This window comes from Cucurbita maxima, unplaced genomic scaffold (assembly GCF_002738345.1).
Source record: "Cucurbita maxima cultivar Rimu unplaced genomic scaffold, Cmax_1.0 Cma_Scf00137, whole genome shotgun sequence".
Lineage (NCBI taxonomy): Eukaryota > Viridiplantae > Streptophyta > Magnoliopsida > Cucurbitales > Cucurbitaceae > Cucurbita > Cucurbita maxima.
This window is the reverse complement of record NW_019272153.1, coordinates 170,908-191,395: the sequence shown is the minus strand read 5'-3', so window position 1 is coordinate 191,395 and position 20,488 is coordinate 170,908. Positions and strand designations below refer to the sequence as shown.

General features: G+C 34.0%; 1 non-coding gene across 1 annotated transcript; it reads left to right on the top strand.

Annotated features, from left to right (window-relative positions):
- The first annotated feature begins 3,366 nt into the window (after positions 1 to 3,366).
- Positions 3,367 to 3,438, top strand: TRNAQ-UUG. Its single transcript has one exon. It is a non-coding gene; the product is annotated as a tRNA-Gln (tRNA).
- Positions 3,439 to 20,488: the final 17,050 nt, after the last annotated feature.

Below are 20,488 nucleotides of genomic sequence, written 5' to 3'. Positions count from 1 at the left end.
AGATCATAGAGTCTATATGTTTGAGACTCTTCACTCATCCCTAGTAGCACACACTGAAATTTTTTTATCATCTAACTTCTTTTTCTCATCGTCTGATACATGAACACGGTCAATGTATCAAAAAACTAAAAAATAATTAGTATTAGGTTTTGTGCCACTCCAAGCCTCCTCTGAAGTCATATTTTTCACTACCACTGTAGACTTCTATTGAGCACGTGCAATGTCCAGTTTACTGCTTCTGGCCACAAATTCTTTGGAACTTTTTCTCTGATTATATACTTCTAATCATATTCATGATTGTTCTATTCTTGCACTCTGCTAGACTTGCTATACTATTTTATTGGTGAGTGTAGCTGCAGTTTTCTACTGATACCATTAATTTTGCAAAAACTATTGAACTCGTGAGAGGTGTACTCTCCATCCCTATCTATGGGCAGACAACGAACAAAATCTCCAATCTCTTTATCAACAAGATTTTTTTCAGCAAGAAACTATATTCACACATTGCGACGGTAATCATCAATAAAACTTATAAAATACCTCTTATTACTGTTGGAAATAGTTTTGATGGATTCACAGACGTCTGCATGTACCTGTTACAGTCTTTGTCTTGTTCTCCATAAACTTTTCTTTGGAAATGCATCCCTATGTTGCTTTCCCACCATGCAATCAATGCATATTTTAGACGATGTTTTCAACTGGGGTAACTCTCTAACCATTTGTTTATGTTGCAATGTTCTCAAACCTTTGAAACATAGATGCCCATATCTGCGGTGCCAAATATGAATGTTGTCTTCTATAATTGTTTGGAAGCAAGTGGCGGTTTGCCGCATGAGTCTTGCAAGTAATATGAACATTTTATTTGCAGACATTGTTGTTTGCAGAATAAGTCCCTTATTGGGAAGATAGAATTTGCATCTCCATGCTATATAAAAATAGATACCCCTCTTTGTTGCAATTATCCAAGACTTAATAGATTATTTTTAAACTTGGGCATATAAAAACCATCAGTGATTACCTTAACGCCAACAACTTGCAATCTAATGTTATCTTTTCCTAACACTGCCATCTTGAAATTATTTCAAGCTTCACAGATTGTCGGAACTCCTTGTCAAAATCTGAGAACCATTCCTTGTTTGAACACATATGATTGCTACACCTCGAATCAAGGAACCAAACATCTTCCCTCCTAAATTGATTGAGCTCAACATAGGATATCAGCAACATTTCTCTTCATCCCCAAGTTCATTATAATTGGCTTCTTTTTCCAATTGAGGACACTCATATCTAAAGTGTTCTAACTGATGACATTTATAACACTCAACTGTAATTTTGTTGAATGAATGTCTACATCTTCCTTTTCCTCTACCTCTTCCTTGAAAAGCTTCGTGAGCTCGATCACCTCCTCTTCCATCGAATCTATAATCGTATGTCACCTTTAGTTCTTGTTCATCACTTACTCATTCATCGATTGTTAAAGTGTCTAAGTTATTAGACTCTTCAATAAAACATATAATATAGTCAAATCTTGAGGTGATTGATCTTAAGATTTTTTCAATAATCACTATTTGTTTCATGTTTCGCTACGAATTTTCTTCTTGTTTACAATGGTGAGACTTCAAGCAAAATATGCACAAACACTCTCACCTTCTTTCATCTGTAAGACTTCAAACTTTTTCGTAAGAGCTTAGAGTTGTGCTCTTTTGACTCTTGTGGAACCCTGATACTTCTACTTCATAGAGTCCCAAATTTGTTTTGCAGCATCTCTATTAAGATCGTTCCCATAGTAGTTCGATCAATGGCTTAGAACAAAATAATTCTTGACCTTCAAGTCTTTCAACTCAGGGTATGCAATTGTGTTTGTTGTGCTTCGATAATCTCTTCTCCTTTGGCTACGACAGGGATTCCGGTCTCCACCAAGGACCAATATTCCTTTCAACGAAGAAAGTTTCCATAAGCATAAGACCAATGATCATAGTGGCCATCAAACTTAGGAATTGTTGGTAGAACGAAATTGGTTTCAGCTGCCATATTTTGAATCTCTTTCAACTCACTATTCAAGAAAAAAGGCTGCAGTTTCTTCTTCTCACAATTCCCTTCCAGGCGATCGGAAAATAAAGAAATAGTTAATATATTCAAGATAATTACGTATTTACAAAATACCGTCTCAATTCATCCTATTTCATCAGATCCGAGATGTGATATGGTTCCGAAGGATGAATTAGATATGGACAGTTCCAATAAGATTTCATTCTTGAACAAAAATCCATTTATTTATTTATTTCATCTATTCCATGACCGGAACAGGAGGGGATACACGTTACACCACGATTTTGAATCAGAAGAGAGATTTCAAGAAATGGAAGATCTATTCACTCTATCAATAACCGAGCAGGATCTGGTGTATCATAAGGGATTTGCCTTTTCTATTGATTCCTACGGATTGGATCAAAAACAATTCTTGAATTAGGTCTTGCATTGTAGCTCTGATACCAAATGTTGTATACACACAAACTAAAACTCTAAAATCAATTGTGTTATCAAACAAATCAACTTGGTCACTTTTATAGGCTTACAAACTAACAAATTTAGGAAGAATAAAATTAGCAACTCAAAAAATAAGAAATTCAAACCCCCACTAATAAATTAATTTAGTTGTCCTCACATTCCTACAAATGTACATCCTAATTAAATGGTAGCTATTTCAACCTTAAAGAAAAGGTCTAGTATGACCATTTTTAATAATCTACGTCTTGAAAATCTATATTTTATTTACATGTCCTTAGAATGCGAGTTGAGATTCTCAACCTAACTCACATTGGAGAATAACTTTCGTTGTTTTTTCTTTTCTCACTATTAACTTTGTATTTATTAGAGATTGTATTAACAAATTGAGAACGACCCCACTAAGTAACTGTTTGGATCTAAATAGTCATTGATATATTAATAAGTAGCACATGGATTTCATTATTGTCTTCTTTTTATAAAAATAGGGTAAACACAAATAATTTGATTTTTTTACTTCCATAATGTCACCTAGAATATTCAAATAAACTGTTAAAAAATATGGATGGGGAAAAACTTATTAAATAAGTATCTTTTTGTAAAGTTAAATTTATTTCAAAATAACCTTTTTGTGAACTTTATTAAAGTGGATGAAAATGAGTGAAGAAGAATGGTTGAATAATTGTACAAATGTTTTAATAAATTAATTGATTTTATTGGGCTGAAACCCTATCAAATACAAAACTAAAAACAAAGACACAAATCATTTTCAAAATTTAGAGATCTATAAGAAACAAATAAGATACTATTATTCTTTTTAAAGTTCATAGATTTATGACGAACAAATCTTGAAAAATTTGTGGTCCCATGGTCTAGGGGTTAGGACATTGGACTTTGAATCCAGTAACCCGAGTTCAAATCTCGGTGGGACCTTTGCTATATTGCTCTACTCAAAAGTAAAAGTCACATGCATAATAGATATAAAATTAAAACTTTATGATACTAGATATAAAACTCAACTTTACCTTTATTAAAGTAATTGATTTTAATGTGTTGAAACTCTATTAGATATATATAAAGTAATTAACTTGACATATTATATATTGTTTAGAGATGATATAAAGTTGAAAGTGTATAAAAATATTATCTATTTTTTCAATTTTAGAAATTTATAAGACACAAATTTTATGAAGATCTATGGTCTTTCGATACAAAAATGAATTTGATCCTTACTCCCAAATTTTAAACGAAAATAATTCTTCAATTGGACTTACTAAGTCTTGTTTGAAGGTGTTAATATAACACATGCAGAAGCAATTTGGATCTTAGGCACTTTTAGAACATCAATTATAGTAAATAACTAGCATCTTCATAAGTATTAAAACTTAATGAGTTTGAATACTAACTTTTTGTAGTTAAAATTTCTTTTTCCTCACGAATAGGTTTCGAACCACCACTAGTGTCTACTCCACTATCCTCCAGCCTTAGAACGGGATTGTGGAATTCGGTGAGTGACTTAAACTGGGGAGGGATTTTGTACATGTATTATGATCACTCTATTTATAGAGTCATGTTTGCATGTTCATGCAAATTTGAGATCACCAAATTTTGATACTCAAAATTCCACTCAAATGTTTGAGATTTTGTGGCAAGCATGCATGCTTGAGTTAACCAAATTTTGACACTCAAAATTCCACTCAAATTTGTGGGGTTTATTTGACAAGCATGTAAGATTGGTTAACCAAATTTTGACACCTCAAAATTCCACTAACATGGATTTTTCCAATCCCAAAGTAATATTAAATTTGAATGATTAAACTATTTAATGAATATTTAATATTAATTCAAATGTCAATCCCAATTAATTTTAACCCATATTTGATTAAGATATTTAAATCTTATATAAATATCTCAGATTCTCTCTTTTTGTTTAATTCGTAAATAAATAAAAAAGCGGTTAAATATATCGTATATATGTAGCGCATTCTCCCTAATTTGAATTCCAACACTTCGAACTCACTCGTCACACTGTTCTATGGTTTAGTCCGATATGAGCTAGCAGAGGGACCTAATGGATCTATAGATCATGGGCTCTAACGATCCAAGATTAACTGGTTAAACTCATTAACCTTGTTAACCAACATTCGTTAACTACTAAGACATTCCACTATAGCCTAGTAGTTGCACTCCCCTCACTAGAGCTGGGTCAATTTACCATTTTACCCCTGCGGTTACTTCTTGTTTCTTATGTCTCATTGATCCTCTAATGAACAATTGGTTTGTTGTCTAACCAGTAAACCGGGTCCCTCTCAGGTCAATGAGAGGGTGGGGCCCCTTGTTCAAGACCAGGAGTCAGTACTTAAGGGAACTACTTATCTTCTAACCCTAAAAGTGGGTAGGAGTGAATTCAATTTTGCACCCCACGTCCCTAGCCATTTACCCAGTCTTACTCCTCTATGGGAGGCCCATTGAGTCGGCGAACTTGAGCCACTTTCACCCATGCAAATCTAAGGATAATTCCGAATAAACAGGAGTTCATGGTTAGCTCAGGATTAAGATCGAGTTACCTGGGTCATCGAATGAAAAGAAAATCAGTCTCAATAGTAAACGACATTATAAAGTGAGAGTTATTTTCTTCATGGTCCGATCTTATGAAATACTCATTGCATAGGATGCCCCTACTCTCATGTCTCCACATGTACAATTCTAGTGATCACATTGTTTATATCAGATAAGAACTTCCTAAGCCATACAGATTCTTTCGCTGCTTCACAGGCAGCAACATACTCAACCTCCATGGTGGAATCAGCAATGCAACCTTGCTTTATGCTTCTCCATATTAGTGCTCCTCCATTTAGAGTGAAGACAGATCTTGATGTTGATTTCTTCGAATCTACATCGATTTGAAAATCTGAGTCACTGTACCCTCTAAGGATCAGATCCTTAGCATCGTACATTAGCATATAGTCCCTCGTTCTCCTAAGATACTTGAGGATATTCTTAACGGCAGTCCAATGAGCACGTCCCAGATTGGACTGATATCTGCTGACAATTCCCACAGCATAGCATATGTCGGGTCGTGTACACAGCATGGCATACATCAGACTACCGACCGCTAATCCATAGGGAATGTGTCTCATATCCTCAACTTCTTGAGATGTCTTAGGACTTTGTTCCTTTGACAAATGAACTCCATGCCTGAAAGGTAATAATTCTTTCTTAGAGTCCTGCATCTTATATCGAATCAACATTTTGTCGATGTACGATGCCTGAGACAATGTTAGTGATTTGTTTTTGTGATTCCAAACAATTTGGATTCCAAGAACAAACTGATCCTCTCCCAAATCTTTCATTTGAAATTGTGTCGCTAGGCAATGCTTAATGTCAGTCAGAAATCCCACATCATTTCCAATGAGTAAGATATCGTCAACATACAACACCAGGAAAGCTACTGTAGAGTTGACTATCCTTTTATAAACAAAGGTTCGTGAACATTTTGTTTAAAACCATAAGATTTGATCGCAGTATCAAACTTTATATTCAAAGATCAAGATGCTTGCTTCAACCCATAAATGGATCTTTCCAGCTTGCAAATCCTTTACTCGTGATCCTGTTCAATGAATTTTTCAAAAGCTTCGAACTTGTGACGCATTAGGTAAAGATAGCCATACCTTGAATAATCATCAATAAAACTGATGAAATATTCATACCCTCCTCGTGCTTTGACATTCATTGGACCATAGAGATCTATATGCATGAGTTCTAAGGTTTCTTTGGCTCTATAACCTTTTTCGAAAAACGATCATTTAGTCATTTTACCCTCAAGACAAGACTCACGTGGAGGTAAAGAGTTGTCTTCTAACTCATTTAGAAGTTCTCTTTTAACCAATCTCTCAATCATATTGAGATTAATGTGACCTACTCTTAAGTGCCAAATATAGGTATTAGGAGAAATCTTTTGTCGTTTATTTTGAGTTTCAGCTATTTTAAACATCTCGATCTTTAAAATGGCTTTTGTTTTGCTCGGTTTTAACATATATAAGTTGTTTTCTAGTTTTGCAGAACAAATATGAATACCTCTTTTGTAAATGAACACTTCATTGATTTCAAAAGATACTTAATACAACTGTTCTAATAAACAAGAGATAGATAATAGATTTGTTTTCATTTCAGGAACAAAAAATCCATTGTCTAATATAACCAATCTATCTCCAAAAAACAACTTTAAATTTCCTACTGATCTTGTTGAGACAACCTCTCCTGTTCCAACCCTGAGTGTTATATCGCCGTCGCAAGCATTCTCTAGGAGATAGTTTCTTGGTAAAAAGAACAAATATGATTAGTCGCTCCTGAATCTAGTATCCAAGTTGAGTTGTCATACTCTATTAAACATATTTCTACAACTAGTAAATCATATTTACCTTGTTGTGTCTTTTCGGCTTTCTTCTCAGCAAGGTATTTTGGGCAGTTTCTCTTCTAGTGCTCGTTTTCGTTGCAATGAAAACATTTTTCTGTAGCTGCTTTTTGAACCTTGTGTTTGCGGTTAGTAGGAATCTTATTTTTTCCTTTACCCTTCTTCATCAAAACACTTTTAGAAGTTGAAGGTCTAGACTTATTTTTGGAGGACGATCCTCGTAGTAATTTCTTGGAGATAGCAACATTTGCTTCTCCTGTTTGTCCCTTGTTTGTTAAGAGGAATTGATAAGTCTATAGCTCATTGAGAAGAGCAGTCAAGTTATATTCTATTTTGTTCATTACAACATTTGTGCAGAACTGGAAGAAGCTCTTCGGAAGAGACATCATTATAAAACTAACTTGACTCTTCTCATCAATGACAACTTTATTTTCTTCTGCCACATTGAAATGGACAATCATGTCCAGGACATGTTCTCTCACTGAGGTCCCTTCTTTCATTACGACAGTTGTAAATGTATTTTATGGCTTCATGTCTAAGGCAGAAGGACGATTGTCCAAACATCTCTTTTTGAGATTCCATAATCTCTTTAGCAGTACCCATAACATCGTGTTTCTTAGCCAAAACATCAGATATGCTGGCTAGAATGTACACTCGGGCTTTGTCATTTGCCTTTATCCATCTGTCATACACATCCCGAACTGTTCGGTTTGCATTTGAGTTGTGGTTTGGAGGATATTCCTCAGTTAAAAAAAACCTTAAATCATCAATTACCAGTATTGTGTTTAGGTTTGATTTCCAAGTTGCGTAATTCTCGCCGTTTAATTTCTCAGAAGCGAGTAATTGAACTATTGAGTTTGTCATGTTGTGTGATACAAAGAAAATTCTATTAGTGATTTGACTTAATCCTATTTAATCCAACCAGTTTTAGCAAATGTAATAATGTACCCAAAAATTATTAATTTGCAACGATACTTTAGTGAGTTCGAGCAACTGCTACCGAGGGGCAGTCAATCACTCATTCACTAAACCAAGACATTCTTGACTTTAAACACTAATCCCAGAATAACTCCTATAGTGTTTTTAGTTATCGCTATTTTGGTCAAGAATATACTAACTCTTAGTAATTCTTCGTAAGTGTGACCCGCCATTTTCAGACCTCAGAGATTGGTCCCAACAATGCTATCGAATGAAAAAGCCAAAGTTGGGAACGAACCTAAGAAATCCTATCCATTTATGAAGTTTGTGTTGTTTCGACTCCCATGTTACGACCCTCCGAATGGGTAGTTTCTCTAGGGCAACATGCAGGTGGAACATGGGAACCTCACGGTGTTGACATACTTCCTTCTCCCACTAACTATAAAATACTTTCTCTATTCACCTTGTTATTGACTCATACAAATACCTTTGAAATGGAGGACGATCCCAGGGCGACGCAAGACCGAGCATGAATCTCACAGTGTGAATTTTCTAGAGAGCGTAAAAGGAAAACGATGCATCTCATATATCGTTTTCCTCCCACTAAGTATTTTAGACAGTTGGGTATACTTATTACTTGGGTATATTCTGGCTAATTAAATATAACTTAAGTCTACGTGATTTTTCTAAAACTTATATCACTTAAGCATGCTCATAAAACTGGGCTAACTAAGCTTAAGTACTGGTCCGATCTCCAGGTAGTAGGTGTTCTGTAAACCGTCAACTTAAGTACCTCCAGCCTTAGACAAGATCGTGCCATTTGAGCTTTCTCGTAACCGCAATTTTGTGAGACATCGACCTATTTTAACTATTAAAATTGATCGTGCTCGGTTCTTAACCCTAAATGAGCATGCACTTATCTTTATTATAGATTTTAACGTCTATCTCATTTTATGACGTTGAAAATAACCTATAACATGCATCTATCATGCTTTATATAACAATTACATAATCATCCATTCCATGCAATAATATAACAATTTATATCTATCACTTATGGAACTCTAAACATGCATACTATACATTATAACACTTATAACATACTTGGAATGCATGAAACATGGTTAGCCTATGGTGGGATTTTAAATCTATATGACATACTTTATGCATATACATTTTCTATTTAATTAAAACATACATTCATAATGCATGGTTAATTAAACACGCTAAAGTGGATTGATTTTGGCATTTTAAAACAAATAATTAACTAAATTATTGCATTAATAATTAAAAATAACTTGAACCGCTCCCGAGGATCACTAACTGGGCGAAACAACCCTTAAAAACGTTGAACCGGATTCCAAAGGCAGAAAAAATACCCGAACTGCAAATTCCATCTTCTTCTTCGGTTAAGCTTGTTATTTTTTCCATTTTCGATCAATTACAACCTAAAATAGACTCTAATGACTCCATAAAAATTACAGACCTTTCTTCATTCATTAAAACCCATACACATTAGGCTTATTACAATAATTGTATCAAATGGAAGAATAAAAAAATGCCAAATCCAAAACAATCCACTTTAGCAACCACAAAATTTCATTCATGAAATGGTACCCACCATAATCAAATTAATGTAAATAAAGTGCCAAAAACTTCTCTGATACCAATTGAAGGTGTTAATATAACACATGCGGAAGCAATTTGGATCTTAGGCTCTTTTAAAACAATTATAGTAAATAACTAGCATGTTCATAAGTATTAAAACTTAATGAGTTTGAATACTAACCTTTTCTAGTTCAAATTCATTTTTCCTCACGAACCGGTTTCGAACCACCACTAGTGTCTTCTCCACTATCCTCTGGCCTTAGAACGGGATTGTAGAATCCGGTGAATGACTTAAACTTGGGAGGGATTTTGTATATATGAAGAGAGTGTTTGTGAGAGGTTATTCTCAAGGTTTTTCACCAACAAGAAGATCTTTCATGTATTATTTTCATGTATTATGATCACTCTATTTATATAGTCATGTTTGCATGTTCATATATAGTCATGTTTGCATGTTCATGCAAATTTGAGATCACCAAATTTTGACACTCAAAATTCCACTCAAATGTTTGGGATTATGTGGGAAACATGCATGCTTGAGTTAACCAAATTTTGACACTCAAAATTCCACTCAAATTTGTGGGGTTTATTTGGCAAGCATGCAAGTTTGGTTAAACCAAATTTTGACACCTCAAAATTTCACTAACATGGATTTTTCCATTAAATGAAGTCAACATGTTGACTTTCTTCATTTTGATTCAACAATCAATTTGAATTATTAATTTCAAATTAAAGTAATATTAAATGATTAATTAAACTTTTAATTAATATTTAATATTAATTCAAATGATAATCCCATTTAATTCCGACACATATTTGATTAAGATATTAAATCTTATTTAAATATCTCAGATTCTCTCTTTTTGTTTAATTGATAAATAAAACAAAAATGTGGTTAAATATATCGTATATATGTAGCGCATTATCCCTAATTTGAATTCGAACTCACACGTCACATTGTTCTATGGTTTAGTCCAATATGAGCTAGCGGAGGAACCTAATGGACCAATAGATCATGGGCTCCAACGATCCAAGATTAACCGGTTAAACTCATTAACCTTGTTAACCAACATTCGTTAACTACTAGGACATTCCACTATAGCCTAGTAGCTGCACTCCCCTCACTATTGATATATTTCTGTCTATTTGATATAACCATGATTAGTAAGTCGATCCTTCCCAGGTTGTTTGTAACTAGAGCTGGGTCAATTTATAGTTTTACCCCTATAGTTACTCCTTGTTTCTTATGTCTCACTAGTCCTCTAATGAACAATTGGTTTGTGGTCCAACCAGTAAACCGAATCCCTCTCAGGCCAATGAGAGAGTGGGGCCCCTTGTTCAAGACCAGGAGTAAGTACTTAAGGAAACTACCTCTCCTCTATCCCTAAAAATGGGCAGGAGTGAATTCCATCTTGCACCCCACGTCCCAATCCATATTGAGTCAGTGAACTTGAGCCACTCTAACCCATGCAAATCTAAGGATAATTCCGAATAAACAGGAGTTCATGGTTAGCTAAGGATTAAGATCGAGTTACCTAGGTCATCGAATGAAAAGAAAATCAGTCTCAATAGTAAACGACATTAAAAAGTGAGTGATTTTCTTCATGGTCCGATCTTATGCAATACTCATTGCATAGGACACCCCCACTCACATGTCTCCACATGTACAATTTTAGTGATCACATTGTTTATATCATATACAAAAGTGGACCGCATCTATAATGTCCCCAGAATAAGGTACTTAGCCTTAATCTTATACTATAGATCATTTTGACTATATACTTGAACTTGATCAACTCTTATGTCTCTACATATAGTTCAAGTAATCATACTATAGCCAGACTATGAGTTTTAGGACATAAAACCCAACATTGTTAACCTTTACTGAATAAACAACCATAATAACTTTATTGAAAATAAAATATATTTTTGTTTACAAACTATGAGTTTTAGGACATAAAACCCAACATTGTTAACCTTTGTGGTCTTCTACGGAAATATTATTTGGAGGTTTAAAATTCGAACATGATAGGTTTCTTGACAAATTTGCATGTAGGCTCGTATTTAATTTTCGAGCCTACATGCAAATTTGTGAAGAAACCTATCATGTTCGTTATTTAATTTTCGGGCTTCAACCATCTTCCTTTAACGACAAACCAAATTGAGAAGTGGTGTTTGAGGCACCTTCAACACTTTATTTCATCACGAAACTTGTGGATATTCTAATTTAGAAGGTGCAAAAGCAGGTTTGAAGGAAAATGGTTGACTATGGCTCTCAATTTTGGAAGAAATCAGACAGTAAGAAACCCAAAATCTCAGAGGCTATAACAACTCACAGTTGAAGGCTCGACTTAGCTCGATTCTTACTCTAAAAGAAAGCTCCTACTTCAGGCTTTATAGAGAGAGCTTAAATCGACGTTAAAAATTTCTAGATTTTCGTAAATTTTATAAAATTTATGCCATACATATTCTCTCTAATTAATGGGCAACTGATCTCCATTTTAAATTTGGTCGTTGGATTCAATGAGTTGTCTCATCTATAACATACTTAGAAGACCATTTGAATATGTCATGATTCAAAGATTTTATACAAAGTTACAAGGCCATTGGAATATGTCCAGATTTAACCAAGATTTGGGGTGGTAAATGATCAACATACCCCTATAATAATTATAAAATGTTTTCAAGATTCTAAAAGACCTCAATTGTTAAATAAACTTTTTAAGAAACCCATTTAAGGGTAAGTATGCAAGATCACATAAGGAAATTAGAACGTGTTTAAGGTATGAACTCTAATAAATTAGGAAGGTTTGAAATAAGATTGAATGTTATATCTAAGTTATTCCAACATTAATACCCACACGAGATATGAGCCTTGAATCTACTTGAATTTTTTTAGATTATGGCCACAACAACTTGACAGAGTTAAGGTAGACCGAGCCATAGACATATGAGCTACTAAGTCAGGACTTTACACTCCTTAACATTTGTTTTAGAGAGAAATATCTCTTGTCGTTAAAAGGAAATAATGGGCACACACGACGATATATTGAACGTTAAGAGCTGATCCAGATAGTTATTAAAAAGAAAAAAAAACATGCATACATGTAGAAACAAGGGTTCCCTCAAGCATATGAACCAACAAGGAAAGGTTAAAAGGTTTTCTCGGAGTTCGACATAGTTGTGTAAGTTAGAGTGATGTTGTTGGGCTCACTAATTTCTCATAGCTTAAGTAATTTTTATGAATTAGATATTTAACAAGGTTTCTAAACTTGTTTTATAAGTGTTCATATCGATTATAGGAGGCTAATCAGAGACAAAAAAGATAACAAGATGAGCCCTTAAGTCAACTTGATACCTCTATATAATGAGCGTTATACCAAACTCTCTGATGAAGAGTCTTGGTTGAACAAAAGTATTTTCCTTAGACATTGAATATTATAGAATATGGTCTGGTGAACCATTTTAAAGGAGGAACAAATGGTAGTTTGTCTAGACTTATTTAGAGATATAAAATTGTAAGTTTCCTAGCTTTGACAAGGTAGAAGGTTTGCTCAAAAGTTTTGAGTTTAACTCGTTAAATCTATGCGATCACAACTCGCACTTACAATGAGTTTGTGAGAAGAGATTTCAAAAGTTAAGGAATTTGCTAGCTTTAGTTATAGTATAAGGATGTACTAGATGATATATGAAGGAAGTAAGATTTAATGATGTTATGAAGAGATGACTAGTTAGAGTATTAAGACAACTCAAAAAGTAAGTATCCTACTTCATATTTACCAAACGAACATGAGATTATTCGCCTCGTCCTTAATGTGAATACCACACTAAATTACTGATACATAGTGAGTGAATCCCAAGTTGGTTAAGTTCTTCAACGTGGTAGGTCACATAGATAGTTGTTAGAGGATATGGCCAAACCGTTGGTTAGTGAATCTAATGGGTACTCAAAGGTTCAACAACTTAGAGATTATGTCATGGAATTCTTTCTAGGTTTACATAAGATAACAAAACGACACACTATCATTCGAGTAGTGGTGGGCTGTTGCACTCACAAGCTTACACATGTACTTTGGATAAAGTCTCGACCCTATGGGATATATGCAAAACTTTTTCATGTTTTAAAACTACGTTATTTCTTACTTTCTTGTTTTAAATTAAATGTGTAAGTCTATGGCTTCATTTGAAAATGTTTCATTTCAATGTCCGCATATGTTAATTAAGGCAGGCATGTATTGACACCTCTACTTAGGGTAAGAAATTAGGGGTGTTAATGTTGGTATCAGAGCCAGACACCGAGTGGTGTACTGGGGAGAACAAATAACAGTGTATGCATTGATTTACATTTAGTAGTTGACAAATGCATTTTGAGATCTCACATTGGTTGAATAAGGAAACAAATCATTATTTATAAGGGTCTGAAAACCTCTCCATACCAAACACATTTTAAAACCTTGAGCAGAAGCCCAAAAGAAAAAGTCCAAACAGGAGAATATTTACTATTGGTGGGCTTGGACCGTTACAAATGGTATTAGAGCCAGACATTGGGCGATGTGCTAGCAAGGATGCCTGGGCTCGAAAGGGGGTGGATTGTGAGATCCCACATAAATTGAAGAAAATAACGAGTACCAGCAAGGATACTGATCTCGAAAGAGGATGGATTGTGAGATCCCACAACAGTTGGAGAGGGGAACATTCTTTATAAGGGAGTGAAAATTTCTCTATGCGTTTTAAAAGCATAAGGTAATCCCGAAAATCCGAAGAAGACAATATCTGCTAGCGATGAGCTTGGGCTATTACAATTTGCAAAGCCACGAGCACGTGTCATCATACAACAACAATTATAACCAAATGATGGTAAGGCCACTTACTTGGTTAGCCTTCGAAGCAACTACAACCATTTGAAGTTAGCTTAATGCTGACCTCTAAATTTTAATTTTTTCTAAGAAGTCCAACAACCATAAATTAAAATTCTACTATGGAAATTAACTTACCTACTTTTTCATAAAGTAATTTAAACTTACTCATAAGTATATAAACTAACTAAACCTACCTGTGCATCAATAATTTAAACTCGATTCTAAAAATTTAACTAGCCAAAAGGTAGTCATACTAATTTAAGCTTCTGAAAAATTGAAAGATGAAAGTGTCCGAACGTATGAAACCCAAGCCGGATTAGCCAAAATATTAACCTAGAGCCGTAAAAAAATGTATTCTTTGACTGACATTAAACAGTTCAAGTGGGCTTATAAAATGAAGTGATGGACCTCCCTTTTACCATGGGACAATACCATTAATTCTCTTAATAATATCTTTTCATGATACGGGATTACAACACTACGAACTTTAAATATAATGTTTTAAAATGAAGTGATTGGCTAGATTAGAAGCTATTGATCTGCAAGTTGCATAAAACCTTTGGCCCATTAGCTCAGTTTGTTAGAACGTCGCGCTAATTAAATGTGAAGGTAGCACGTTTGCCACTTGGATGGGTTAATTTCATTAATTTTCAATGATATCTTTAATGATACGGGGTTAAAGCACTACAAACTTTAAAAGATAACTACCTAAAGTTTTAAGTTTATTATGCATAAAATTATGTAACCTAAACTCGATTAATTAAATTAGGAGCTAATATCGTGAAGGTTGCCGATTTGAACCTGCATGGGCTAATTTCATTTATTTTTAATTATATCTTTTCATGATACGAGTTAAAACACTACGAACTTTAAAAGATAATGATTTTTTTAAGTTTATTATGCATAAAGTTATGTAAACGAAACTCGATTGACTGGATTAGGACCTAACGATCTATAATGTGCATTACTTATGCCCAATTATCTCAGTTGATTAGATTGTTGTGTTAATAACGTGAAGGTTGTAGGTTCGACAAATTACATAAGCCAAATTTTATTAATTCATAATAATATCTTTTCATGATACGGGGTTACAACACTACGAACTGTAAACCGATAATACCTGCGAGGTAACCTTTTACATTCACAATTTTTCTTTTTTTCTTTAGTCGTTCGATATGTTCTAATTTTTCTTTAGTCGTTCGATATGTTTTTCCACGAAGGATGAAATTCGAGGATTTTTTAGGGTCCTTTTAGGAACAAGAAGGAGGTAAATGAACTTATTTTGGCCGTTCGATATGTTCTTCTATGAAGGATGAAATTTGAGGATTTTGTAGGGTCCTTTTAGGAACAAGAAGGAGGTAAATGAATTTATTTTGGCCGTTCGATATGTTCTTCTACGAAGGATGAAATTCGAGGATTTCTGAGAGTCCTTTCGGGAAAAAGAAGGAGGTAAATGAACTGACTTTGAAAGCCAGATTTAGTATTGCGACTCTCAGGAGAGAAAAATTTTTGGCAAGCTTCTCAAAGCCCGACACGTCAACGGCTCGGAACTACATGTATAGTGTCTCCTCATCCTTTGATCGCACCTCTTTTAACGCCTTGTTTTGTGCTGTTGTATAATCCGTGGTATCTTTTAGTTCTTCTAACCCTTCTTTGACCACCTCCCATGCATCTTGGGAACCGAAAAAGCTTTCATATGAATGCTCCAATTCTCGTAGTTTGTCTTCATTAGTCGCGGTAGCGGCATTTGACCCGTCACATTCGTCATTGGCTCGATACAAATTTGTTAAACAAAACTAATAAATTTGTGAAATAAGTCTCACACATACTAACGATAGAAGAAGACAAAGAACACTCTGTTTGTCTTAAAAAACCTTCTTGCTTCTCTATTTCTTTTCTTTTTTTTCTCTCTGCTCTACTTTACCATTTAAATTTTAATAACAAATGTATTTACAAGGTCTTCTAAAACTAAATATAGACAACATAAGAATGCCATTGTTTCCTAACCCATAAAAAGTCATTGTTCATATTAAGATTCTTGGCCTTTCATCTTCAACACTCTAAGACTGACTCTTGGATTTAAAACCCACTAAAATTCTCCATGGGGAATCCGATCCCTGCCACTTCCTTGAGATGAATCCCTTACCCTGATCTCCACACAAATAAATAGAGAAATTCATGGAAATGGAGAATGAAATAGATGGTGAGGATGATGACAGGGAGTGGACATCTCTACCTGTTGCCCCTGAACATGTCGTGTTTTATGGTTGTATGACATATACTATGTTATGTATATGATATGATATACGATATGTTGCATACAAGTTACGCTATGATATCATATACACTATTCTAGGACTATGAGACATTAAAAAATCATGTATTGTTAATTATTAAAAATATGAAATGAATCAAGTATTTATATCTCATAGGAACACTATGCTAGGAATAGACCGGAGGTATGACTAGCATCCTAGCGCCATGAATATAGGTCATGCTTTAATGTTGTGGGACCTCATGCATTTTGTATACCACGTGCATCAAGATACTTCTATATTATGTTTAGTACACCTTATGCCTATGAAACATTAGAAAAACCATGTATTGTTAATCATGGACAATATGACAAGAATCAAGTATGTATGTCTCATAGGAACGTTCTGTCGTGTTTTAATGTTAGAGATCTCATGCATTTTATATGGGAGGTGCATCGGGATACTTCCCCATTGTGATTAGTATAGACACGTACCTTACAATATTTATGTTCCTTATGATATATGCGGGTCTTTTCCCTTCATGGTATTTGGTAATGTGAGTGTACACAAGCTCGACGAGGCAGACCCACAGAGTACTCTTATACCAACCGACCTAGTGGTCAATGTGCACATTCATGGGTCGTGTGTGTAGGGAAGTACAACATATTCAACTCTGCTCGGACAGAAAAGCGAAGCCTAAGCCCATGCCACAATGTATTTATAAAAGGATATGTCCCACTATATTACACATGATTCATATTCCAACCGTAACAGTGAGATTACTTACTGAGTATTTATTAACGTACTCAAACCACATGCTACTCTTATTTTAAAGTAAAGGTAAGATATCCATTTACGGATGACAACGTTGCGATGTAAGCCAAGGAACTAAAGTTAGGGTAGTTGCATTCATGTTATTTTTAATGATCCTTAGGTTAGATCAGGGCATTGCGTTATTTTTATTTAAACTAATTGTATCTATTTTCCACTATGTTGTTCATAACAATATTGTTTTAATGAGTTCATTATGAACATTTAAGTCCATAGCACCATTTATGAAATGTTGTGAATGAATTCTTTCATGCATAGTAGTAATGTCATGTATGCCGTGACTATATTTTTTAATAGGAAAATAGAGTAGTTGGTTATAAGAACCATTAATAAAATAAAAATCTGTGTCCTCTGACAAGTGTAGATATTGTGTACAGATTATCCAGAATGTTCGATCTCAAAATCATAGTGATTCTGAAGCTCTCAATGCCGGTTTAAGCTTCCCCTATACAGTTGAAAGTTTGGGCAATAGTTTGGAACAAGAATCGAGCTCTTTTCCAGAAGGCAGAACAAGTTATTCATACAATTCAACCTTAGTTTTGAAAGCTTTTTTCCATTCATCTCGTTTATGCCTTTTAATTTATTGATATCCAAATTTTAAATCAATCTTTGTAAATAGATATGAACCATGCAATTCATCATGCATATGGTCTAGCCTAGGAATAAGACATCGATACTTTACAGTGATTTTGTTGATGGCTCAAGAATCCACGCACATGTGCCACGTTTCATCTTTCTTTGGCATCAATAAGACTAATACAGAACATCGACTCAAACTCTCTCGTATATAGCCCTTCTGAATTGGGAATGACTGCACCCGGATTGAAATCTATTTTATGTTCAATATCTCTAATGAGAGGTAGTTCTTTAGGTACTTCATCTTGGAACACATTCTCAAATTCTTCTAAAAGAGATTGAAACATATATGGCAAATAAAAATTGTTATTGTCAGAGACCAAACATTCTTACTTGTACATAAGTATAAAGATGGTTTTTGTGAAAACATTGCGATTCTAACCTCTCCAACTCTAGCCAAACAACTCACTCTCTTTCATTTTTTTTTTCAATTTCATTATTCTTTTCACTATTTTTAAGCTTTCAATTCCACCTCGTTCTCTTGGATTGCTTCTTCAACTAACTTATCTTGATCACTTTTCTCACTATGTGTGACAATTTGTCCATTCTTTATGATCATGACTCAATTGTTAGGACAATTACGACTAACAAAAGTTCATGATTGTACAAACAATAGTTAAATATGTTTAGGATCTCACATACACAGCTCACTAATATCAAACACAAATGTTCTAGATTTAGATAGAATAAGAAAGAATGTGAATAAAAGTTTTTTTGATTTTGAAATAAAGATATAAATGATCTAAAATCAATGCTAAGGACAATTTATTATGAACAAATATGATAAGGATTTCTTTTTTGTTTTTTTTTTTCAAGGTCAAAATATGATCTTCAAAAAGATAATAAGAACAAGGTCAAAAGATAATGAAAAGGATGGAAATGGCCGCAATAAAATAAATGGATAGATTTGAAGAAAATAAGAACAATAGAATAAATGAATAAACAAGAGATCAAATCAATTCTAGAGTAGGCCATGCAACCTCTCTATACCAAATTGATTAGGCAACCCTAGTCCTCAACCCAAGGATCCAAGTTTAGTTTAACCAAAAATCTTTGAACCAAAGAAATTAACTAATTCGTCCAAGCTTTTGTTTTTGTATTTTTTGTATTTTTGTATTTTTGTATTTTTTTTTTTTTTTTGTAGGTTTAGATATTAGCCAACTATTCTCGAGTGAGAAGTCATCTGGTCTTTCAAGAGTCATATATTGCATATTCGTCAACTCACCTATTGCAACTTGAATCAATATTAGGAGAAATGGTAAGAGCATAACTAAATTACCTGATTTCTATTATGCTTAGAAGAGTTAAACTGCATGGCACCAATGGCCGAGAATAGCTTAGATAAGCTAAATAGGGCACAACGGTAATAACTCAATTTTAAAAACTTCAAAGCACAACTATAATAACTCAATTTTCAAGGCTTCAAATCATTTTTCATGACATGACAGGGAAAAAATTTGATAAAAATTGGAACAAGATTCAAAAAATAAGGACAAAAACTCGTAATACATAGAACTAACGTGACAAAGAAAAAAATTGATAAAAATTGGAATGAGATTTGAAAACTAAGGACAACAACTCGTAACATATAGAACTGACAGCTCCAGACGACCCTCCTCTGTGACCTTAACTAACAACTAGTGATCCCCAAAGGAAAAGTAATATATAGTGCAACTAAATAAGTAACCTACTTGTAGGCGGTAATCGAATCTTTGGTCGAGCGAGTTGCCACGGGTATTTCTCTAGGTTATAGAAAGTCCAGGTGTAGATTATATGTAACGACCCTAGTTTTCTATGGACATAGAGTCACTAGAATATGCATGATATAACTTCTTTATGCGAAAATATTTTTTACGTTATATTTTTGTATTGAAGGTACCTTTAAAAATAACTCAACATTATTATTAGGGAATGATTAAGACTATATTACAATGTTAGGAATCATGAACCTCCATAATTAAATTTTTCCACATACTAAAATGGAATGATTCATTACCATTGCTAAAAAGAGAGCTTGAACCTCCCCAACCTTATCGTTAACAATCATGCACTCTAACCAACTGAACTATTCCAACAAATTATGAGTATTAGCCTAGATATTGTCTACTTTGGCTCCTTATGTGTTGTCGTCAACCTCACGATTTTAAAATGCGTCTAATAGTGAGAGATTTCGACATGCTTATAAGAAATGTTTTATTCCCTCCCCAACCGATGTGGAATTCAATCCACCCCATCGTGAGAGGGCATGGGTTCAAATCCCACTTCTGGCAACTTTTATAATAACTACTAGGGTAAGTTTTCTTTTGTTCATTCTTGATTTCTTTCATACTTTTTCTTAATACACATTTCAAAGTCCTAATCACAAGTGTTTAACTTAATAAATTGTACTTGGAGTATGCATACAAAACACACACAAGTATTATTCTTTAGAATTTAGAATGATTTTAGAAATCATTATAAAC